Genomic DNA, 25849 nt, shown 5'->3' with positions numbered 1-25849 from the left:
GTGATCTAACCTGAACGCCATCTGGCTGTGTGGGACTGAAGCAATTCCTACCCCCCTGATAGTAGGCTGTAGTTTGTTAGGGTGGAGTTTGCTCTAAATAATCATTCTGAACAACATAGGACTAAGTGGCATTTTTTGAATTTGAAATCTCCAGTGGGATAGGAAAAAAGATTCCCTTTCAAACTTTTTTTTTCTCTCTTGCTTTCTACAGTGTGGAATCTATATTTTAGTCAGTCCACACCCTTCTTACGTGTGACCTCATAATCCAGGCAAGGGAAGAAGGGGCGGGAACTGGTGTGGTGTGAGGGAGAGGTTCAAAACAAGTCTCAAATTCATCGGCTCCAGCAACTGCACATCACCCAGGACGTGTCTGGCTGAGCTGTTCAGGTGAGTCGAGCCTCGATAGGTAGTTTTCAGCCTGTAGCCCTCACTGAGGAGGACGGGGCACACATCAAACCCCGGGAAGGTTCGCCTCCTAATGAGCTCCTCCTGACAATTAAAGTCCGTATTTTTTAGGGAAAGTTCAGGCATGTGTTGCTGCCGTTCATCCTGTACTAGGAGTGACCTCTCTTTTTTTTATCGTGTACGCATTGTATCTTTTTCTTGTGTTGCATTTTGTATTCTGTTGCTGTTTTACGAAGTTTATTCGTCAGCGAGTAATGTGGAATAAATAACTCCGCAGGAGCCTGGTTCTCCTAGGTGAGGTGGCTGAAATTTGCTGAAGTGCAAACAATCACCTATCTCCTGAGATGCCTCCAGGGTGGAGGGGGGGGGGGGGGGGCTCCCTCCCTCCCTCCCTCATGAAGAATGTGCTTAACGATGCTTTATGGTCACTGCAAATTAAGCGTGGAATCAAGTTCTTGCTGCATTTTAACGCTTTCAATCTTGCTATAGTTCTATACGCTATATAATCTCCTTTTTAAAGTGCTATATTAGATTTGTCACTGCAGTTGCCCCTTCCCTTTTTATTTTTTGGTCTTTCCTTTTTTGTTTTCACTGGGTGGTTCTGCCAGGTAGTCTGTACAGTGGTCATCAACCCTGTCCTCGGAGCCTTCTAACAGGCCAGGTTTTATGTTTTACATTGCAGTATTTTATTCTAGTATGCAAAACCAATCCCTGAGCAGCAAATGATACCAGTGAGGGGGGGAATTTTTTTTTATTTATTTTTTTAATCTTGCAAACCTGGCCTGTTGGTGAGTCCTGAGGACAGGGTTGATGACCACTGCTTTAGAAGATTGAGATGACCAGCTTATGTTTAGTTAGGTATCCAAAAAGAAAAACCTTTTAAACTGCTTATAACGTGCAGTGGTGGCTGGTGCTCCATCGGCAAACGGACTTGACCAAGGTATCCCCTCCCTCCGTTATTGCCACACAACTGGGTGGCCTTGGAGTGTAGTGCTCTGTGCCTGCCCCTCCCCCCTCTTTCTATTAGAGCCCCTGGCTCTAATCTCATGCTTTGAAAAAAAAATTACCCCCCCCCCCCCCCACGACTGGAATCCATGCATCTGATGCCCTGTATGTAGATCTAATGGATAGACCACCATTGATAACATTTTAGCTGGCTTCAACCTGTTTAGCTAATCCAAATCTGCTAGTGCATCGAATGCTCTTGCTTCCCCCCACATCTACCTCCTTCCTATCCAGGCCAATTTTCAGCTTTCAGTGCATCTCGCTTAAAAAAATGACAATTGCGTGGTCATGCAACACTACCCAAACAACGTTTTTGTCATTTTGTTCACACACCAGGCACTTTCTTTTGGTGCTATTTTAAACACCACTGTTTTAACTAAAGAGGAAAAGGCAGACAATTTAGAAAAGGGTTTTATTTTAATATAATTTTTTCTTTCAAGTTATAAAATTATGCAAATCTTCATTAGTTTAGGTCAAAGTGTATTCTGCTACATTTCTTTGGTGAAAATAACCCAAATTATTTAGGCTGTGTGAAACATCCCAGTTTGGGGACTATCTATAAATTGATCATTCCCGATGTACTGACAGCCTATCTCCATTTCTTGAAGCCCGAAAATTAGTAGAAAGTAGACAGTCCAAGTTATTTAGTAAGAGGCATAGCAAGGGGTATGTATATAATAATTTTTACACTCTTTGACCAGTGCAATATAACATTACCATAGTGACGTTTTACTACTCTGGGGAACGGATTAGGCTTTTTATTTTAACACATGGTTTGTATGTAGCACCGCATTACATTTCTATAAGCAAGCATTTTACTAAATTACTAGTGTGATTGTCGGTGATGGCTGCAATATAAGCCCTACACCCCCCCCCCCCAAATAAGCTCTAGTTTAAGTCCTTGTAGGGCTTAATTTGGGGGGGGGGGGGGGGGTAGGGCTTAATTTGGGGGGGGGGGTAGGGCTTATTTGGGGGGTAGGGGTGTGTTGTGTTTTTTTTTTTTTTGCAGCCATCACCAACAATCACACTAGATCTTATTTTCGGGGAAACGGGGTAGTAGAAGTTTGAGCGTTGATTTGCACTTTTTCAGATCGTACAAAACAAATGCCTTTTTTAACATGCGTTTGCCATAACTTCATCAGTATCACCAGCAAAGTGGCTTCATTGTTATCCTATTAAAGAAGGTGAGAGTGTGCACTGCATTTTGACATTTCATCAATTGCCTCGTCATAAATGTAAATTCTAGATTACAAGGCTCGTTCCTTGATTCGGAGCATGCGTGTCTGTACTTTTTTTTTTTTTTTTTTTTTTTTTTTTTTGTCTTGTGTCAGTTTCTGTACTGACCATCTGAAGATGTTTTGAGTTCACATCCAAAAAATTGTATAGACTGCACATCCTGCTTTTGTCTAAAGTAAGTCAAATTGTCTGTCGAATGTACCGTAATAACGATCCGAAAATAAGTAGACAGCTTGTCTTGAGACGAGACTCTCTTCCCCCCCCCCCCCCTTCTGATTTTCATACCTTGTGTACAAGGCCTAAAGCTTGCTACACACCATACAATTTTCTTGTACAACTTAACTTTTTAGATTTACCAAAACATATAATATGTGGTCAAAACTAAACGCTTTCAAATTGTATGCAATCAGGCATGCTCTTGCACTACATATTTGAAGGTAAATCTAAAGGAAATTGAACAATAAAAAAAAAAAAAATTGTATGTGTATCCAGCTTTAGAAAAGAAAACCACCACATGTAATGATTGGAAAGCTGTAACATATTACATCTTTGGGTTTAACAGTGGTGGCCCATCCATTAGGAGCGCCACCCCCAATATGTATAATGGATAGATGCATGAATCTATCCATGGCCACCCCCTATTCATGCGTCTGGCCCCTTTTCAGGATGCCTGAACTACAGCGACGGGGGGGTTTCTATATACATTTTTTATTTATTTTTTTGCAACTGCTTAGAGCCATAAGCCAACAGGCTTCAAAATGGGGTGAGCGCCTAGTGCAAGGCATTGCGCCATGAGCCCACCTAGGTTTTACAACAGCAAATTAATTTTCCCTCTTGAAACACTAGTCGGATTGAGGATCAATCAGAAGTGGGTATGAGAGCTGTTTTCCGATTGGCCGAGGGGGAGGGAGGAGACGGAAGCTGACGCCATGATGACCTGTGGAGAGCAGGGGAAGCTGTTAGCACTTAGTGAAGCGATGGATTATCAGCCAACTGGGGGGTGGGTGTGTCGGTGCATACTGTTTGCCGCCCCCTTCCCCCAAAAAATTACCACCAGCCGCCACTAGGATTTAAGACCGCTTTAATTTCTCCACATACTGTATAATCTCCTTTTTTAGGATCAGCATACCCATCACAATGTGAGGACCTATCTGATACATGGCTCCCATGTGTCCTGCAATTGGAGGAACTGCCCCAGTTTTGAGACTGAACCCCTCTGTCCCTTCTGCAGCCTTATTTGTCCTTCTTTGGTCTGATGTATACATCTCAATAGGCAATATACAAATTTTAGTGCCGGTGCACACTAGCGTGAATGTGGAACCAGTGCTGGTTTGTGCATTGCATAGGACTCGCTGGCAGTTCACGTTGCCCTGTGTGAACCTCTGCGGCTGTCAATAGAAAGTTATTGAGCCTCCACATGCGAACTGTCAAATGGTGCTGAAATCGAATGGCATGTTGTTCACATTCCAGAGCGGACCAAAAAAGGGTCCTGCACCTTTTTGATGTGAATGCATGGCTGAAGTCTCATCGCAATCTGTATGTATCACAATCTGTATGCATCGCATGTGATCTGCACAGTAGTGTGGGGCGAATCACATTTCATGTCTAAAATTGCACCAGTGTGAACCTGGCCTTAGGCTGCACTAAACTGCATCTATATTAGTGCATTGATGGAGTCCCTGTCTCTCTGTTATTTTTATTTTCTCTTATATTCACCGACCGACACAGCTCCTCTCTGTAACAAATGGGTTGTTCGTTATCACTAGGAGAATCCTAGGCATAGTTGTAACACAACACTCAGAACTCTTATTTCCGCCCGGGGAGGCGGTCCCTCAGGCTACAACCCTCCACCCTGCAAAGCAGCATCATCGGTTTTACTTTGCCTAGTAAAGTAGAAGGACCTAGAAACCCTGCGGGCCCATCCGTCCGTGCTTTTGTTATTTTTTTTTATTTTTATTTTTTTTAAATGCAGAAGCTTGGATTTTTGCGCAATATAGAAGATCACAGGATCATTCAATCAACAGCTGGTTGGGTGACAGGCTGGATACCCTTATCCTTGTAGTCTCCCCAGTTCAGCCATCGAGCGTGTGCAGGTCGCGGCTACGGCTTGGCAGGCCATGACATACCTCAGCTCCAGAGGTGGTCGGTGAGCTTTTATGCTCCGGGGCATACATATGACCAGTCTACTGATGTCTGCGTCAGTATGCTGAGGCCAGTAGCTACCCTATACTAATCAGGTGTAGATCTACAATAGAATGTCTCCCAGCTTCAGGACTGGTAAGTACAGCTCTTCCTGCCTGGCAGGGTTAAGCAGCTGGGCATTCCCTGGGAGGCCGATTCGGGGGTCCCTCACCTCCCTCTCCTCTTCCCTCCCCCTCACTGGGGGGGGGGGGGGGGTGCTGCATGTGGTACTGAGCTGTGTGTGAGATCGCTGAGGGCTTTCACCTGGGATAGGGGACTAGCTGGTGGGTGGTGCCTGGATCCTGTTTGTTTTGCTCCTGGGAGGTGCCTATGAGGGTCGCGCTGTGTCTCTGCCACTCTGGCCGGCTGCCATTTTAGGTGTGGGCAAGGGCAGTAGATCTTCTGGACTTCAAGCAGCCATTTTCCCAGTGCTTCCCTATTCAGGACACTGGCGGCCATTTTCGAGAAGCCTGAGCACGTTTCAGTGTTCTCCAGCAAGCAGCTGCCTGTCTGTTTTACTGGATGCTGGGCGGGTGTTTTTATGTAGTCTGAGCACGTTTTTCAGATTGTTTTTAGTGATCTTTCTGACGGACTGCCACCGACAGTTTGGATTTCCTCTGCACCTGGGAGCACTAGGGGTCTACAGGCACTGCTGTGAACAGCGCAGAACTCCTCGGGGGGGTGTGAGTCCGGCGGGTTAGAGCCCTCAGTCGGTGGCAGCAAGGAGGGTGGGACTGTCAGTGTCCTAAGTCCCCTTCGGGTGGCAGACGGGGTAGGGTCAGCATGGCTTCAGAAACTAGTGTTTCTTCTCCCGAAATCCAGGCAATTGCAACTGGGTCACCTGCAGACTGCACAGTGCCCATGGACACCCTGACTGCTGTCCTCAATTCATTCGTTGCCAAGATGGAGGTGGTGCATGGGAAGAAAGGCCACTATTTCCCCCCGTCCTCTGGGGAGAGCTCTGATGCAGACTCGGGTCCTGCTGAGGCTGGTGACCTGCCACGTCTTGTCAGATGACGCTGACCAGGACTGTTGGGATAGTGAGGATGAGTCCCCGCCCGGGTGCGACAAAGCGCTTGTTGGAGCACTTATCACAGCTGTGCGTGATACCCTGAAGATTCAGTAGCCAGCGGATCCCTCTGCTGATGTACCGGTCCCTTTTGGGTCCTGCAAGCCAGCACGTTCACCTAAGGTGTTCCCATATCTGACTTATTTTGACAAGTTCATTTACAAGGAATGGAGTCGCCCACAATGGACTTTTTCAGTCCCCAAATACATGGCGGTGCGTTATCCCTTTGAAGGCATTCTCAAAAAGTGGTCGGCTCCTCCGGACGTGGACCCCCCCAGTATACAGGTTAAATAAAGTAACCACAATCCGCTCACAAACAGCTTTTTTGTCTGCTCGGAGCTTCAACAAAGTGTCCCCAGCCCGACAGGATGCCCATGGACGGTCAAAAGCATCCCTGGAACCGCAAGCCTGCGAATAAAAGTGCTACCGCATGAAGGTTTGCCCCCACCCATGTCTCGGGTGGGGGGGTCGCCTTCAGAAGTTTGCAGCCCAGTGGTCCTCTCGGTTATCCGACCTATGGGTCTGTGATCTGATTTCCACAGGCTACAAGATGGTTCCTCTCTTGGCCGCCAAACAGATTCTTCTCCTCCCAGCATACCTGTATCCCCGGCTCACTGGGAGGCCCTCTTGGGGGCGGTAAGGGATTTGCTGAATTGCGGGGTGATTGTACCGGTTCCAGGGATTCTACTCAAATCTGTTTGTGGTTCCAGAGAAGGAAGGGGTACATCCGTGTTTTTATTTTTTTTATTTTTTTTATTTTTTTTTTCCTGAAAGCCCAGAGTGCAGAGGTTCAGAATGGAATCGGTTTGCTCAGTAGTCACTGCACTCCATCAAGGGGACTCCCTGGCATCCATAGACATCCAGGATGCATACCTGCACATACCCATTTGCCTTTAGCATCAAGTTTGTGATTTGCAGTCAGGGAAGCCCACCTTCAGTTTGTGGCTCCTCCTTTTGGTCTGACATCAGCCCCCCCCCCCCCCCCCCCCCCCCCCCGAGTCTTTTCCATGGTACTGGCTCCAGTTTTGGCATTGCTGCAACAACGTGTGATCGTGCTTGTGGGATACCTAGACGATCTCCTCCTGAGGGCATCTTCCGCCTCAGAATTAGGGGAGGATGTGGCGATCACCATGCGGACCCTGCAAGAATTTGGGTGGCTGTTGAATCTAAAGAAGTCGGTAACTGTGCTGACCCAGCGTCTGGTGTACCTAGGCTTACTTCTGGACTCCATGGAAGCAAGAGTGTTTTTTTTTTTTTTTTTTTTTTTTTTTTTTTCCCTTCAGACAAACTGCAGACTCTCAGATCCATGGTAAAACTGCTGATGAACTGCAAGTGGTCGTCGCTCCGCTTTTGCATGCAAGTACTGGGGCTCATGGTAGCCTCATTCGAGGCAGTACCTTATGCCCAGTTCCACACGAGTCCTGCAGAAGGAGATTTTGACAAAATGGGACAAATCTCAGTTGTCCCTGGATCGACAGATCAGGTGAGTCAGTCAGACTCGCTGATTTGGTGGTTGAGATCCCCGGTGATTCAGTCTGGAAAATCATTCATTCCTCTGAAATGGATGGTGATCACAATGGACGCCAGTCTATCCGGATAGGGTGGAGTGATGGAGGTTCAGTCTGCTCAGGGCCTCTGGTTGATGGAAGAATCTGAGTTGCCGATCAGGCTGTGCCTCTACACATGGTCGATGAGAATTCAAGGGCGTCCGATCAGGATACAGTCAGACAATGCTATGGCGTACGTCAATCGCCAAGGGGAAACAAGAAGCTCAGCCGCTGCACAGGAGGTCGCTCACATACTTTGGTGGGCAGAGCGACATGTACCGGCCCTGTCGGCCATTTACATCCCGGGAGTGGAGAACTGTCAGGCGGACTGAGTCGACAGATGCTGGATCCAGGAGAATGGGCATTGCATCCGGAGATATTTGGGTTGCAGAGAGAGAGAGAGACAACTCGTCGGTAATTGCCTATATAAGCAAACAATGGGGAACCAGAAGTGGAGCTGTGTGGTCCTTAGCAGAAGAAATCTTGAAATGGGGAGAGAAAAACATGCTCTCCCTTTATTTTCAGCAGTCCACTTTAAACGGGGATTTAAACAAAGTGGCAGATTTCCTCAGCAGGAAGAAGGTAAGAGGAGATTGGGTACTTAAACAGGAGGTATTCGACCAGATTACACCAAAATGGGGAATACCTCTGGTCAGGGGCGGATCCAGAGTTTAGTCTCGGAGGGGCACTGCTAGAAAATGTATTTTTTTGGGGGGCAATTTATCTGGAAAATGGCTGGTATTGTCGCATGGTCTCAGGATGATTGAAGCGCATTATTTCTATTACATTGTAATATAAAAATGGTTCAACTCACCATAATGCAGAATCAGTTGGGGCCCCTGAGGGTGTCACTTGCCACACACTGCACATTGTCACCAAATGCGTATTGTCACTTGCCACGTAACCTGCTACACATTGCGGATTGTCACTTGCCATGTCACCTGCCACACGTTGCGGATTGTTCCCAGAGTGAAATTAGGCAGCAGAGAGATAATGTAATCTCTCTGCTGCCCACTGCTTCCTGCACAGTGAGGGCGGAACTGCAGAGATGCAGGGAAGTGAGAGATGTCATCTCCCTGCTTGAACACTGAGCCGCCCAGCTGTCCCAACCTCACCCGCCCGCGGGCTGTCACCCGCCCGGAACGACATCCGCGGAACCGCGTGCGGGCTGTCGCCTGCCGAGCTGCCTGTCCGATCATCCGCGGAGTAACCCGCATTCTCGGATGGAGCGATTGCCCTATTGCCCCCCCCGGATCCGCCCCTGCCTCTGGTAGACTTTGCTTTGCAGTAAAGTTTAAGCATTCTGCTCTGAGTAGATGCAGAAGTGGGCGTTCAGCAAATGTTATACCTTTCCCCCACCAGTACTACTACCAGCAATGATAAAAAAAATTGCATACAGAGAACACATCACTAATTCTCGTAGCACCTCACTGGTCGAGGAGACCGTGATTCTCTATGCTCAAAGAACTCACCATAGAGCCCCCTTGGTTGCTACCAGTCCAGGAAGATATACTATCCCAGGGCCCAGTGTACTGTCCCCAGATGGAAAGGTAGAAATAAGCTGCCTGGTATCTGAGGAGCAGCTGCTAAAAGCAAAACGGCTCTTGTGCCGTTTAATAGAAACACTGCTGAAAAGCAGCAAGGTTGAGACACGTAATATCTACCAGAGTCTTAGCCGTTGTACATTCCAATGGAAAATGTCCAATTTGACCGTATGTGGGCTCCTTCAGACTTTCTGTCAGAATATCTGACCGTTTTAGAGCTGGGCTATAAAAAAAATTCCGACAACATGATCCGATCGGACTTTGTCCAATCGGAATTCTCTACAGACGATCGGACAAAGTGCCACGCATGCTCAAATCAAATTCCTAGACCAAAGCCTGAACGTAGTCCCGTCGTAACGAAATAACGTTATCTTATGAACGATCGGATTGTCCGACCGTGTGCATGCAACACCTGTCAGATTTTGTCCGAAACTGATTTTGTTGTCGGCATGTCCGACCGTGTGTACAAGGGCTTTGAATTTCTACAGAGTGGTGTAGACAAAGGATTAAGCCTCAGTACATTTTTTAAAGTCAGGTGTCAGTGCTGTCAGTTTACCAGGAAAGATTTTAGCTTCAAATCCATGGATAGTCAGACTTTTTTTTTTTTTATTTTATTTTTTTATATCCATGAGCAGACAGAGGCTGGAACAGAGTACAACCTTTCCAAAGTTGGACCTGTCAGTGTTGCACACTATGACAGCAGACCCCTTTTGAACCATTAAAAGATTGCAGCCTGAATATGCTGATGCTTAACGAAATAATCTTGGTGGCTATTACAGCCAAAAGGGTCTGCGAGATGGCTTTATCAATCAGACCCCCCCCCCCCCCCGCCAGACTTTCCTAGACCGCATAATCTTTAAAATGGACCCGGGATTTCTGCCCAAAGTGGCCTCGAAATTTCATAGAGGCCAAGAAATTGTTACCGTCATTATGTTCAAATACTTCTCGGGAGCAAGAAGTAAACTTGCGTTATTCAGAATTAACCAAAACAATTAGAAAGATGGAGTCTATTTATTTTATTTTTTATTTTTTTTGGAACTAGGCAAGGGTATAAAGCTTCAAGAAGCACAATAACCAGATGTCTAAGAGAAGCCATAGAACAGGCTTACAAGTTAGGAGGCATGCAGATCCAAGAGGGAATCGGGGCACACTCCACAAGGTCAATGGCAGCGTCATAGGTGGAGAGAGCTGGAGCAACACTGGAACAGATTTGTAAAGCGGTAACATGGTCCAGCATTACCACTTTTGTAAGACGCTATAGAGTGGACCTATGGTCAGCTGAAGATCAGACCTTTGGACGCAAGGTCTTGCAAGCTGTGGTCCCACCCTAAGGGTAAGCGCTCGGTTATCATCCTCTCAGGTGGCTGTCCTGAAAGTCGATGGGGGAGGGGGGGGGGTGAAGTTACTTGTAACGTTCTTTCCCGGAGTCTTTTGGGACAGCCGGGTACCCACCCAGATGTATATCAATACATAAAGATTTCCTTTACACATAATTAATTGTATCACATTTCCTGTATCATATGTTCTTGTGTTTTCCCACTGGACTGGAAGTGCTCTTTAACCACTTCAATACCAGGCACTTAAACACCTTCCTGGCCAGACTAATTTTGAGCTTTCAGCGATGTCGCACTTTGACAATTGCACGGTCATGCTACACTGTACCCAAATTACATTTTTTTTTTTTTTTTTCCCCACAAATAGAGCTTTCTTTTGGTGGTATTTGATCACCTCTACAGTTTTTAATTTTTTGCTAAACAAATAAAAACATACCGAAAAAAAAAAAAAAAAAAAAAAAAAAACTTTCAAAATTTTCGGTATGTTTTTATTTGTTTAGCAAAAAATTAAACTGTAGAGGTGATCAAATACCACCAAAAGAAAGCTCTATTTGTGGGGAAAAATAAATAAATAAAAAAAAAAAAAAAAAAACTCTTTTTTGAAACAAAAAAAAAAAAAAAAAAAAAAAAAAAACTTTGTAAATACGTTTTTCTCCTTCACTGATGGGCACCGTTGAGGTGGCATTGATGGGCACTGATTGGCATGCATTAGTACAATACAATGCCGCCTATCAGTGATGCCCATTGTGGGCACTGGCATCCATTTTGGGCACAGACTGGAATCCCTGGTGATCTAGGGTGGCATACCTTGTGCTGGGCATCCCTGGTGGTCTGGCGTCCCTGGCAGTCCAGTGTGGGCATCCGGGGGGGGGGGGGGGGGGCGCTGTGCTGATCGATCAGCACAGACCCCCCTGTCAGAGGATCAGCCGATCGGCTCTCCTCTACGATCACCAGCTCTTCCTATTTACACTGTGATCAGCCGTGATTGGACACGGCTGATCACGTGGTAAAGAGTCTCCGGAGACTCTTTACCGAGATCGTAGTTGCGGGGTGTCAGTCTGACACCCCGCAACAAAGATCGCCGTGATGCGCACCCCCAGGGGCACGCAGTGGCTCAAAATCCTGATCACGTCATATGACGTCCGGTCAGGATTTTGAAACCACTATGCCGCCGTGTATCTGTTATAGGGCTGACAGCAAGTGGTTAAAGAACTGAGGAGCCAGCAGGGGAGGAGTTAATTTATAGAAGTCTGGCGCAGGTGTTTCCTACAGAGGGGAGGAGCCAAGCTCTCTCAGGTGTCTGTCCTTAAAGACTTTGGGAAAGAACGTTACCAGTAAGTAACCCCCCACTCTGTCCCGTTGACAAGTCTATTGAACACTCAACTTTTCTCAAGCAAGGTGCCGCTGACAGGGGCAGCCAGTTTTGGCCAATTCAGCAGAAATTCAGTGTATTGCAAGCTATGTATGGCAGCTTCAATTTCCCACAATTGTGCATTGCTGGTATCTACTGGTAGTTGATTTGCAGAAATAATTGGGGGTCCATTTGAATGTGTGTGTGTGTGTGTTGGAGTGCACTGAAATGCAGATATGTTTCTTCAATTTATTGGACTATTGAAATTGCAAAACAAATGTAAGAGGCTTTGTCATAATGTTTGCCTTACCATAAAACATAGGTGTAAAAATTCCCCTTAACAATTAAGCTCCTCTCCTTTCCATTTGATTTTTTTTTTTTTTTTTTTTTTATTAGCTTTCACAAACAAACAAGATTCTTTATCAATTTTTTTTTTTTTTTTTTTTTCTTTTCCGCTTTGCAATTGACTGAAAATATTGGTCTAAATATTATATTTAATGTAAATGCTCAATGAATTTGTTATGAGCAATTCTGCAGTGTAAACATAGATGTGTCACTGATCTAAACACACTGGGGTTTAGTTACTAAAGGCAAATCCACTGTGAACTTTTACTTGCACGTGATTGAATTATGGAAATTGGCAGAGCTTCCCCTCGTTTCATATATCTCCCCCCCCCCCCCCCCCTCAGATCTACAGCGACTGCGTTTCCAAATGCACTTGTAGTGCACAGTGGATTTTTCCTATAGTAAATCAACCCGTGTGTGTATAGATATAATATGTATGTGTATTCTAGCATTCACATTTTGTCCCTGCCCTCTTTATACATAAACCACCTAGGGCCATTTTTAGATTGGAGACACTTAACCTACCAGCATGTTTTTTGGAGTGTGGGAGGAAACTCCCACGGGGAGAATTTCTCAATAATGAAGTTTAGGTGATTTTTGGGTGTGGCGTTTGTCTCCATTCATCTCCTCTTGTAAACTATTCTCCTTGGGAGAGGGAATAAATATAGGTATAGAAAATTTATATTTATCAAGTTATTGTGTTTCATAGCATGACAGGTTTTAATGCATTCTAAAGCTGGCCATACACTGAATTTCAGCCAATTTTATAATGAACCAGGCACTTTGTGCTTGTGAGTGGCCCTTTTATTACCCTCTGGCACAATTTACTTCAGCTCCAGTCCACATATGCAATGTGTAACAAACTATGAGATTTAACCACATTGAAGACGCACTCCATTCATGTGATCTGTGAATATTCAACATAAAATGCAGTGAGACTGCAAGAATTGGATCGCATGGGTGTGAACACCCCATGCAATCTAATTGAGGTGCAGGGGGGGAAAAAAAGTGCCTGCCCCCCTTCTTCTTTTTTTTTTTTGTGTGTGAATTCAGCCCATACAAAATAAGCTCAAATTGCAATGCAAAGATTATGAATGTGGTCCGATTCCTATCCAAATCGCATGTCCCACACTGTACAAGTGCGAACCCAGGCAGAATAAAATTTTTTTTTTTTTTTTTTTGAGGAAGCCAGTTTGAATATTGGATAAACATTGGTTGCTTTCTTTCAATGTTCTGGTATTTAACAGCCAGAGGTCAGAATACAGTAGCTGGCGCTGTAGATTTGTTAACTTTTGCGCAAATCAATATATGCATGCATACATAGTTTTTTGACTAAGAATTTGTAGAAGATAAGTGTTTTTTGGGGGGGGGGGGGGGATTTTATAAAAAAAATAAAAAACACAGGTGATCAAATGCCACCAAAAAGCCCTTTTGGGGGGGGGGGGGGGTTTAGAAAGGACATAACACTTTTGTTTGTACCCAAACTCGCTTAACTGATGGGTTTTAGTGAATCACAGAAAATGTCCTGGTCATTAAGGGGGCAAATCCTTCTGGCCCTTAAGTGGTTGTAAAGGCTCAAGGTGTGTTGTGTGTGTGTGTGTTGTGTGTGTTGTGTGTGTGTTGTGTGTGTTGTGTGTGTGTTGTGTGTGTTGTGTGTGTGTTGTGTGTGTTGTGTTGTGTTGTGTGTTTGTGTGTTTGTGTGTGTGTGTGTGTGTGTGTGTGTTTTGTGTCTGTTGTGTTTTTTTTTTTTTTTTTTTTTTTTTTTTTTTTATATATTGTATGCATTCTTCTGTGTGCAAAAAAAAAAAAAAAAAACTTGTGTCCCATCTCAATTCAGTGATGTGCACAAGAGCATCTGCTCTCCCGGGTCTCTCCCTCCCTTGTTGGCTACTGTCAATCGTGGCCAGTAAGGCAAGAGGGGGGGGGGGGAGGGTGGGTCCAAACTGCTCTCCGTTGGTAAATGAGGTCCATTAGACAGGATAGAGGGGTCTGGATTGGAGTGCTAGAGGGGGGACCTGAGACGTGGATTGGGGCTGCTCTGTGCAAAACCATACACAGAGCAGGTAAGTAAAACGAAGGCCATATCACTTTAAGCAAGCAATAGCTACATAATACAACTTCTGCTATGTAGGAGCGTACACAAGCTATGCCTATATTTTTTTTTTTTTTTTTTTTTTTTTTTCCTGCAGTTAACCTTACTTGAAAATAAAGGCCTTGTAATGATCGCACAGTGGTGTAGTGGTTAGCAGTAAGAAGGGTTGATGGTTCGAATCCCAACCACGACACTACCTGCCTGGAGTTTGCATGTTCTCCTGTGCCTGTGTGGGTTTCCTCCCACACACCAAAGACATGCAGGTAGGTTAATTGACTTTTGTCCAAAATTGAACCCCTAGTATATGAATGGGGACCTTGGATTGTGGGCTCCTTGAGGGTAGGGACCGATGTGAGTGTGCAATGTACTGGGATAGGGACAATTGTAGACACGATGGAATGGTGTCTTTATTCAACCTTGCTAACTATGTAACACACATGATTAGTATTGTTAAAGTTGTTGTTTGACCAACTTTTGTTTCGAATAAAAATGATGCAAAATTATTTTTGGTTTCTACCTGATCATTTTTCCTCAGCTGACAAAATACAATTATGTATCATTTAGGCTGGGTTCACATTGCAGCGATGCAGGAAAGCTGCGATTCCGCTGCGTTCCCGCATCACATGCCTCACACTGCCCTATGCGAACTGCTGGGAGTGTCAGTGAAAAGTTGACACCCCCAGATCAGTTCGCATATCGCAGTGCGATCTGCAAACTCCGACAGGAATCGGATCGCATGGTGTGAACACCCATGCGATCCGATTCTGCTGCGGACCAAAAAAGGTCCTGTGTGAGTTTGGGCCAGGTGCGATGCAAATAAAGCCATACTATCTGTATGGCTGAACTCGCATCGCACAGAGATCGGATGTGATTTGCACTGAGATGCGAATCATATCCGATTCTCATCACCGCTGCAGTGTGAACCCAGCCTTAGTCTCCATGCACCACTGGCTTAAAGCGGAACTATACCTCAAGTGGAAGCCTGAATTCCCCCCCCCCCCCCCCCCCCCCCCAGGTGGCACTCCTGTCTTTAAAGTTATATGTAAGGGTTCCTTTGTGGAAAAAAAACAAAAAAAAAACAAAAAAAAAAACTACTTGCCTCTTCTGTGCAGTTGGTTTTGCACAGAGTGACCCTGGGGTCCCTCACTACTCCTCTTCTCGGGTGCCCCTGTACTGCTGCTGCGCCCATTGACACAGACAGCAGGACTTAGCCCTGGCTCCCACGTCATTGGATTTGATTGACATCAGTGGGAGCCAATGGCTACGCTGCTATCAATCCAATCAGTACCCAAGTCGGAACCGGTGTGCTTGTCCCTGTTGGAAAGACTGTGTTCAGGTAAGTGGAAGGGGTGGGGGCTGCTGCATCACAGGCGGTTTTTCACCTTAATGCATAAAGGTGAAAAACCTTGCTGGTTCTGCAGTCCCTTTTAAAAATCGCTGCTACTACAAGAGTTTTGTGTTTTGCCTGTAGAAGCAGCTCAGTATTATCTTGTATCCGTGCATGTTTTAGGCTCAATGGTTTTTAGAGGCGGGAAAAAAAAAACACCTGGTTTGATTGGAGTTTTTTGGCAGAAAAAAAATGCTAAATGCTGAGGTGTGCTGGCTTTTTTTTTTTTTTTTTTTTTTTTTTTTTGTTTATGCCATAGTAACTGGCTTAGGCACTGCACCACAGGAACTGCAAAAGGCAGTGTCGCACTGATTAGGACTGTCATTGCTGCCGATTTGGCACGTCAAATTACACCTATGTGAACCAGGGCAGAAACAAAAATAATCTCCATAAAACTCTTTTGCAGTCTTTGATGGTAAATGGCTCCGATTAGGGTTTTTTATTTTATTTTCCCATGTCATACTAGTTTTAACACTTGACTGTCAGTCAACTGCCCTCTACTTGAATGCTCAGGAAGATTAGATCATTACAAAAGGTTACACCGGGGACTCTAAAGAGGAGCTTCGCCCTTCTCATAAAAACGCAGCAAAGACATATTTAGAAATAATGGCAATCTACAAACATAATTGCAGGCTTTTTTTTAATTTTTTTTATTTATTTATTTTTCCCCTTCTTTGCATAGCTTTTTACTTTTCCTCCCTATTCTTCTAATGGTGCCCATTTTTTTTTTTTTTTTTTTTTTTTTTTTTTTTTTTTTTTTTTTTACAAAAGGCAGGTTAATCCATCTTCCTATACTTCTGGAACGCTACCTAAAATTGTGGGCCTGCTTCCTGGAACATGTGACAGAAAGTTCCCATAATGCAACTTTAAAACCTGGGTAACATAACCTGTGCCTCTCTGAACCAGGAAACCAGTCTTAAGTTAAAGTAAAAAGTTGTTTTAAAGCGGAGTTCCATTTAATAAAAATAATTTTAAAAGTCAACAGCTACAAATACTGCAGCTGTTGACTTTTTTGATTATTAAAAAAAAAAAAAAAAAAAAAAAAAAACTTACCTGTCCCAGGATCCAGTGATACATGGCATGTCAGAGGGTCACCTTCCCTTAAAGCGGAAGCTCCATTTTTGGGTGGAACTCCACTTTAATAAATGTTGGTTTCATATCAATGTGCAAAGCATTTTTTTTATTTTTTTTTTATAATTTGTGAAAATGGGGGTGGGGGGAGTTACTGCTTTAAATGGGTTTAAGATGAGCAGGTTTAACAATCTACCCTGTTAAAAAAAATTTTTTTTCACCATAAACCTTCAAATCTCAAGTATATACAGACCTCTAAATAATACCCATTTTTATGGCAAAATCCGTATACTGTGTGTGTGTGTGTTTATTTAGAGGTAAATTCATCCACCTGCTTTTCGTTAGGCACAGGTAAAGTAGCCCTGGCCTCTCAGCTTCCCTCCTGGGAAGGCTATGTCAACAGTGCCTTCCATGGACTCCTTTTTTGAGTACTCTCATATTTTGCAAGCTCTCAGTGGAAGATCTTTTACAGGAAAAAGGGTTACAATGCTACATCTCTAAGGCTCACACTGGCACAATGCGGAAACCTTGTCACTCTAGTGTGGGTTTCCGCATCGCACCTGAATTGCAGCCAGTTCACACTGCCCTATGCGAACTGCTGGGAGTGTCAATACAAAGTTAATGACTCCCCCAGATCAGTTCTCAGTCTGAACTGTGAATTCAGACAGTTAACGGATCACATGGGTGTGAACTCTCCCTCGGTGGGGGTGGAGAGATGCTCCTCATGCAAGGCCAAGATGGGAGAAAATTAGAAAAAAAGCTCTATGCAGTGCTTGCATCACTTTAAAGAGAAATCTGTTGCCACGGTAAGGCCTTATTCACACCTATGCGTTTTCAGTGCATTTTGCAGATTTGCACTACAGAACATGTTCCATAGGAAACCATGTTAAATGGACTGTGGTGCAAATCTGCAAAAAGCACTAAAAATGCATGTGTGAATCAGGCCTAAAGAAGAAACTATATGCCATGATTCAAACTTTCTGTGACTCTTTAGTTAATCTGGCTGCTAGTTAGCCCTCCACTTCAGTGTCTTCTCGGGGGTTCACTTCCTACCCCAGTTTTAGACTGTCAGAAGGTCCTTCTACCAGGGAAACCCCCCCCGCACCTTCCATTGATGATTTGGTGGTGGGTGAAGGGTTTTAAGTGGCACCCTTCAAGTCCAAACTATCCCTGGAAGAAGTTAATGGGCTTCTAAGAACCATACATGTTACCCTAGGACATTTCCTATTCATTCTGTAATTTCGGGCTCCATAAAAAAACAGGAACCGGAGAGAGAAACCCCTTCCCCCCAAGAGCCCATGAGACTCTTTCCATTTTGAGGAAGACCCCTCTGCGGTATGGGACAAGGTCTCTAGATCCACTGACCTGGCTTTTTGAAGACATGGGGGTTTCTAAGGGATCCAATGAATAAGCGTATGAATCTATTGGTCATGAGCAATTTAAAGCCAACTATGGCCACGACATGCATAGCCAGGAACCTGGAGTATTGGGTTAACCAGCTAATGGCTCGTATAGTAGTGGATTCACCCAAACAGGATGTTTTTGATATAATAATTTTTTATTTTTAGCTTTTGTCCTCTGCAGTAGCCCATAGTCAGGTTGAAAAAAAATCAAAAAAAAAAAAAAAATCATACAATCCCATATACCCACAGTTGATCCAGAGAAAGGCAAAAAAAAAACCCCAGCAGAGCATGATCCAATTTGCTAAAGCAGGGGAAAAAATTCCTTCCTCATTATCCGCCGCCCCTCCCCCCGAGAGGCAATCAGATTTTCCCCGGATCAACTTTACCTATAAATGTCAGTACCCAGTTATGTTCTGTACACTTAGGACATAATCCTGGCCAGCTCAGTGGATCGCTTTAAGAAGGGCCTGAACTACCTCTGCAGGGAGTCTATTCCACATTTTCACAGCTCTTACTGTGAAGAAACCTTTCCATATTTGGAGATGAAATCTCTTTTTTTTTCCTCTAGACATAAAGAGTGCCCACTTGTCCTCTTTGTTGACTGTAAAGTGAATAACTTGACACCAAGTTCCTTATATGGACCCCTTATATATTTGTACATATAGCAGATGCTTCAGCCAAAGCAATTAGAATGTCGGCTATATCAGCAGCCCTAACAAATTTGCCAAGAAGAGCATTATGGCTGAAGACTTGGCCAGGTGCATCAAAGAGCACGTTCTGTGGCATTCCTTTTTCAAGGTGGCCTCCTCTTTGGCCCTAATCTAGATAACATTCCAGACAGGACTGACGATATGAAGAAGTGCTTCTTGTTAAAGAAGGGACAGCAAGTCCCAGTAAAGTAGGAAGAATTGGTCTTTTTCCATCCTCCCATGCAAGCTGGAAAAAAAAAAAAAAAAAATCCAAATGACTCGACCCTGTGGGTGAGCAGAAGGCTGCAAAATTTCCTTCCGCAACGGTTGGGCAACATAAAATAATTTTATACTGACCACTCTTTCTCTGGGCTACACAATAGTTTATGGAACCCCCCCCCCCCCCCCCCCCATAGATATCGTGTGATGAATACCTCAAAGGATCCAGTAAAAGCCCTGGTCATGAAGTTCTCTTTAAGAGAACTGATGCAGCAGGGTGTAGTGATCCAAGTGCCAACAGGATATATAGATGTATAGATATATATTATTTTAAAGCCAACAGTTAAATTCCGCTGAACAAATTCATCAAGTACATAAAGTTCAAGATGGAGTCCATTTTGTTCAACTGTTACACGGCATCAATAGGTTTAAGGCTCCATGCACACTGAAGCTCAAAAAAGCTGAATACCAGATTGCTGGCAGAAAACGCTGGTTGAAAAAGGTGCTTTTAACAGCGTTTTGTACTAGTGTTTATGAACGTTTTCAATAAAAATCCACAGAGGACACTCCAAAAATCCACAATGAATTGAAAAAAATAGAATGCTGAACACTAATGTGTGTTTTTATGTGCGTTTATCGGCTTTTGTCGTTTTTTTGGAGGTGAAAAACGTCACTTTGAACGCAAATTTCTGACGTTCAGAAAAAAGCCCATAAACTCCCCTGCTCATTAAAGATAAAAAATGTCCATATGTGCATGGACACACAGGCTAACATAGAGTGGAGTTTATGGGCTTTTAAAAACAAAAAAAAACGCCCAAACTCCAATAAACTGCGGTTTATGAGCTCCAGTGTGCATGGAGCCTAAGGGATGCATATCCGAATCTCACTCCAGTCCCAGAATTATCTCAGGTTGGTGGTGAAGAGGGAAAGCGTGATTCATCATCTGCAGTTCAGATCAATGTTTTGCATGCAGGGTTGTCTCCACCAGATTGAATTTAGGCACACTCAACCAGAGCGCTTGCAGCCACTTGGACAGAGCTGGTGCCACCCCTTAACAAATTTGCAAGTCTGCAACGTGGTCAAGTTTCCGCACCTATGTGTGACATAACAGCCTACATCTCACATCTGCCAGCGATCATGCATTTGACATAAAGGTCCTGCAGGTTATTATCTCACACTAAGGGCGTAAGTCTGTTATGCTGTCAGGTGCTATCCCCAAAGACATCCTAAGGAAAATTCAAGTTATTAACGGTAACTTGTTTTCCAGAAGTCTTTCAGGACAGCAACAACCTGCCCTATTTGATGTGTTATGCTGTGACTAACGTATATGTGTTCCAGCCGGGGAAAGACCTTCTCCTACAACTGAGATGTGGTAGGGTGGTGCCTCCCTTCAAAGTTCTGGAGGAACAAGGTGTTTTCCTGTGGTCTAGTGGAGGGGGTCACTGTCTCGGGTGCTGTCCTCAAAGACTTCTGGAAAACAAGTTACCAATAAAGCCCCATACACACTATCAGTTTTTCCTTCAGATTTACCAAAACCATATAATATGAGGTCAAACCTTAGGAGTTTCAATTTGTATGCAATTAGGCAGGCCCTTGCACTACATGGTTTTGGTAAATCTGAAGGAAAAACTCAGCAGAAAAAACTGATAGTGTGTGTATAGGGCTTAAGACTAACTTGAATTTTGTTTTGTAATTGATTATTCCAGGGCATGTAAACTTTTTTTTGATCAGGGCTAGCTGGGTGATTTTTATTTTTTTATTTTATTGATTTTTTTTTGTCAAGATTTAAAAAGGAGCCAAACTATGATGTGATAAATGGTCATCATCATGATCGCCACACTTAACCACTTAAGCCCCGAACCAATTGTCAGCCTAAGGACCAGAGGTCTTTTTATAATTTCGCACTGCACTGCTTTAACTGGTAATTGCGCGGTCATGCAATGTTGTACCCAAACAAAATTTGCGTCCTTTTCTTCCCACAAATAGAGATTCCTTTTGATGGTATTTGATTTATTTTTTATTTTTTACGATATAAAAGGAAAGACTGTAAATTTTGAAAAAAAAAAAAGATATTTCTACTTTTTGTTATAAGAAAAATCGAATAAACGAAATTTTAGTCATACATTTAGGCCAAAATGTATTCAGCCACATATCTTCAGTAAAAAAAAAGTCAATGGGCGTATATTTATTGGTTTGCGCAAAAGTTATAGCGTCTACAAACTAGAGTACATTTTCCGGAATTTACACAGCTTTTAATTTATGAATGCCTATCTCATTTCTTGAGGTGCTAAAATGGCAGGGCAGTACAAAATTCTGCTGCTTCTCCTGAGTACAGGGATACCACATGTGGTGGACTTTTTTGTGCAGTTGCATAGAGCTCTGTTGGCCGCAGGTGTGGGCGTGCAATTGTTCCCTGTACATAGCAGATTTGAGCTTGGTTATGATTCCGGGTACTCCGGGAGGCGATTTGGAAATCCAATGATGGAAAATGTTACGTCTGGCTATAAGTAATGTGAGAAGAACCCAGTCCAGATGCGACCTTGGAATTACGTTTGAAGCCTGTGAGGCATTGTTACAGCGAGGAGGGAAGCCAAACAGCAGAAGCATGGAGTTCTTGAAATTCATATTTATATCAAGAAGCTTCTAGTAAATTCACTAAAAATAGGTGCAGCTACTATACTTCTCCCTGGAGGCACGGGTAGCAGTAAACGGTTGGACTTCAGGCCATATTCCCCCTTGGGCGCAGTACCTAACGGGGGTGCCCACTGTCCCCACTGTTGTACACGCTTGCCGTGAAACCGTTGGCCATATCACTTAGAATGTATCTAGATATTCATGGTCTCCACTTGGGCCCACTTGTGGAGATGGTGAGCCTGTACGTGCATGACGTGATCCTATACCTGTTGGATACTGGCCCGTCTCTATATGCTGCCCTCAAGACCATTGAAGAATTTGGAAACACTCAGGACTATGCATAAATTGGTCCACATCACAAATTCTACCCCTAGACCCCTTTCCACAACCTAGATGCTCTGCTTCCCTCCCATTAAATAGGGTATCCTCTATCCAATATTTAGGAGTACAGATTACCAGAGAGCCCCAAGAGTATATTACTAACATAGAACCATTATCCACTTTTCTAAAAACCTGTACGCGTTCCTGGGCAAGACTTTCTCTAGGTCTTACTAAGATGATCCTACTGCCCAAGTTTTTGTGTTCTGGCACTCCCCAGTTCTAATACCACTAAAAACACTTGCTAGTAATCTCGACACCTTTTTATCTGGGAACCTAGTAGGCATAAATTAGCCCGGTGTACTCTTAAAAATCCAACCTCTTCAAGACTTCCATTCATGCTATATAGTGGCCCAACTCTTTTTAATTTTTTATTTTTTTTATCATCTCCACAAGACGGATGCCAGGCTACAGCATGCAATCTCCCCTACAAGTGCTATTTAAAGCAAGGGACATAGAGATGTAGTCAACAACTGAAACTCCATACTACTAAACCATAAACGTATATGGGCGATTTGCTCTCAAAATAATTGAGAGAGCGACACACACTATCCCTACGGCATAAACCACAACTATAGGAATTGACCTTTAATACTGGACATTGACATATGGGCTTCTAGGGAGGTGTTATTCTTGTACCAGGTACTTGTCCCTCTTGGAGTACCACACTGCCAATCACTGAAGGAGGAATTTGAGCTGGCCTCCCCTATGCCATTCCGATATCTACAGTTAAGGCATGCCCGTCAAACCCATTTCTCAGACTGTTTTCCAATTCTGCAAACCCCATCCTTGGTAAATGTAATTGTAGAACCCACAAAACTGATATCCACCCTCTGTAATATATTATGCACCCGCTTGGTTATGCAGATTGTTGATATGGCTAGAACCTGTTGGGAGTGGGCTGTAGGCCCCATAGCAGAATCTGACTGGGACAGAATACAAGAAAACGCCAAGAAGAATTCTGATTGTTTGACACAACTATACATTATACACAACGTATCTCGCCCCAGCGAGAATTGCTAAATACCACCCAAACTATAACCCACTATGTCCTAGGTGTGCTGGCCACCCCTGTATGCTTTTCTTTTTCTCGAATCACCTTTCAGGACAACCCCCGGAGAGATTGTAGCTCCACCTTCTCGGGAAACACAAGCCCACTTTAAAAACTCCCCCTCTTCCACCATGGCTCCAGTTATTGTGTTTCCTCCATGGTGGAAGCATGTGCCTGGAACCAGGGAAGCTACACTCTCTCAGGGGGAGAGCAGGCTAACCGGTGGTGATGTTTGTATTGGAGTTGGCCTGCCAGCAGCCCCTCCCAGGGGCGAGGGGTGGTCTGGTGCTCCCGGTCCCGCCATCTCAGGGGAGTCAGGGCCAGCGTCATGTGCCTGGAGTCTGCTGGTTAGCTCAGGGAGGGTCGCTGCAGGTCAGTGGCATATCCCCATTCTTGGATCCAGGTCCTGGCCGACGAGTGCGCTGTTTCCGGTGACGCAGGCGGCTCTGAGGGGTGTGGTGCTGTGGTTCCAATCGCCTGGAACGCAGGTACTAGGGGCGGGTCAGGTGACCGGGGCTTCCAACCAGCGCTGATGATGCGGCGGCCAGGAAATTCAAAGGAATGGCAGAATTCTGACACAGGCTGTCCTACTCGGCATGGACGAGGGCAAGACAGCCATGGCGGAGGCAGGCGCCCCTAGCACTGGTTCAGCCCAGGTATGTGGGGTGCAGTGGCGCCTTCCTTTCTAACTTATGGGTTGCTTGTATGGGTCTTTGTGTTCCTCCCTGTCGGGGGGAGGGGGCCTGTCGCTACAGGGTCAGAGGTGACGTCACTCGGACTCTGCAGCATGGTTCAGGGGTCTCACTTGTTACCTGTTGGTGGTTGGTCTCTGCACTGGCTTGGTGGTGGTCTGTTAGCAGTTAGTCACTAAATGAGTTCAAACTGTATGCCGTTTCAGGAAAAGTCACTAGGAAAGCTTAAATCAAGCCAGACGAAATTCCCTTCTTGCAAGAACCCCATTAGGGATTCGTGGCAGAAGGCAATGTGCAGAGTTTGTATCAAGGAATTGGTGGAGGAGGAGGAGACATCCCAGCAGTATAAGGACCCGTTTTCCTCGGTCAAAGAGCTGACAAACTCGCTTGAGTTCGGTCAGGTCCATCCTGGTACAAAACCTGTCAGGGCAGGCTGAACCTCAGAACCTACCTCCTAGGTCCTAAGGCATTGTCGTCTAAAACAATAGAGACTGAGGACTCAGGCGATGAAGGGGGGAGTACTCTTGTCTCCCTCAGGGATTCTGAAGAGGAGGAAGAGGAAGAAGATAGCAGGGCCTCTCGGTACAAGCTATCACTAGAGGAGGTAGATTAAATTTTTAAGGGCGAGCTACACAACTATGGAAATTCAGGACGAAAAGGTACAATTGTCAATCTACGACAAGATGTACCAGGGGATGGACAAAACAAAACGATTCAGTTAGTGGAAGGACCCAGAAAGAGACCCTTTTTTCTCAAAGTCCCTCAGGAGGAGGTTCCCCTTTTTGAGGTCAAGGACTCGGAGATATGGAACAAGAAGCCTAGAGTTGATGCAGCATTTTCTCAGGTCTCTAGGTGCACGGACATAGCCTTTGAGGATATGGGAATCTTAAAGGATCCGATGGACAAAAAAGCTGACTCCATCCTCAAAGCCTGGGATGCAGCATCAGTTAGTCTCAACCCGGCTATGGCTGCCAGGGTGGTGGCCAGGAACTTGGAATGCTGGGTGGAAAGACTAAAAAGCCATGTAGAGGCGGGTACGTCTCACAAAGATCTCTTAATCTTTCCCCTGATCTTGAATGCAGTCAGGTATATGGTGGATGCTTCAGCTGAGTGTAAAGTTAGCTGCAAGGTCTTCGGCATTAGTAAATTCAGCCAGAAGTACAATATGGCTGAAAACATGGTCAGTGGACACAGCTTCTAAGGTTAAGCTATGTAGCTTGCCCTTTTCAGGAGATCTTCTTTTTGGGCCCGACTTGGAGTCAGTTCTTGACAGGACAGCTGACAAGAAAAAGGCCTTCCCGGCTAAGAAAAGGCAAACCAAGAGAAATTTTCGTGCTCTTCAACAGTCTCATAAGAGTAAAGACCGGGACCGTAAGAGCCAGAGGGGTAGAGTTAGGGGTGGAGTTCTCTTTAGATCTCCCACAGATCAGGCCTCTAAAAGTAAGTGACAATCTCACCCCATTGGGGGTGAGATTGTCAGCTTTCCATGAGCAGTGGGATTCGGTTTCTCAAAGTCTTTGTGAAAAGCGTTATTGCTCAGGGGTACAGGCTGGAGTTCTCAGAACCGCCCCCCAGCAGGTTTTATGTAACAGCCTTACCATGGGACCAGGAGAAGCCTTCTGCGATGATGTGCCTGTTACAGGAACAGATATAGCAAGAGGTCATGATCCAAGTTCCAAAAAGTCAGGAGGGCAGGGCTTTCTACTCCCATATTTTTCTAGTGGGGAAACCTTCAGGAAAGTACCGTTTTGATCTTGAACCTAAAAATTCTGAACAGGTCAATACGGTACAAACATTTTCAGGATGGATACGATTTTTTATTTTTTTTTCCATCACAAAGTTATTGACCCCGGGCTGTTTCATGGCATCCCTGGATTTGAGGGCTGCCTTTCTTCACTCACCAGGCGTCCCAGCAGTTTTTGCGCCTGGCAGTGGATCTAGGGAGTTCTGTATGGCAGCTCCAATTCAGGGCTCTGCCGTTCTGACTCTTGACCTCCCCCAGAGTCTTTACAAAGATTATGGCGGAGGCTTTGGAGCCCCTGAAGCTAAAGGGGATTTCAGTTATCCTTCTCTGGACCACCTTTTATTCTTTGCGGACTCCAGGGAGCAGGTCTTAGTGAATTTCCGGGCGTCCCAGTCTCCCCTCAAGTCTGGGGTGGCTTCTGAACCTGGAGAAGTCAAATCTGGTTCCCTCGCAGGAGGTTACGTTTCTGGGT

General features: G+C 44.8%; 1 protein-coding gene across 1 annotated transcript in view; it reads left to right on the top strand.

Annotated features, from left to right (window-relative positions):
• Window positions 1-234: 234 nt before the first annotated feature.
• The window catches only part of EMP2 (epithelial membrane protein 2), a 336071-nt gene continuing 310456 nt past the window's right edge, over window positions 235-25849 (top strand). Inside the window, exon 1 of the mRNA XM_077448853.1 lies at window positions 235-387. The gene's annotated coding sequence lies outside the window, so the exon portion shown is untranslated. The remainder of the gene's footprint in view (window positions 388-25849) is intronic.

The sequence above is a fragment of the Lithobates pipiens genome, unplaced genomic scaffold (assembly GCF_037356315.1).
Source record: "Lithobates pipiens isolate NorthernLeopardFrog02 unplaced genomic scaffold, aLitPip1_a1.2 Scaffold_22, whole genome shotgun sequence".
Lineage (NCBI taxonomy): Eukaryota > Metazoa > Chordata > Amphibia > Anura > Ranidae > Lithobates > Lithobates pipiens.
Note: the sequence above shows the minus strand (reverse complement) of the source record. Positions and strands in the feature narration are given on the sequence as shown.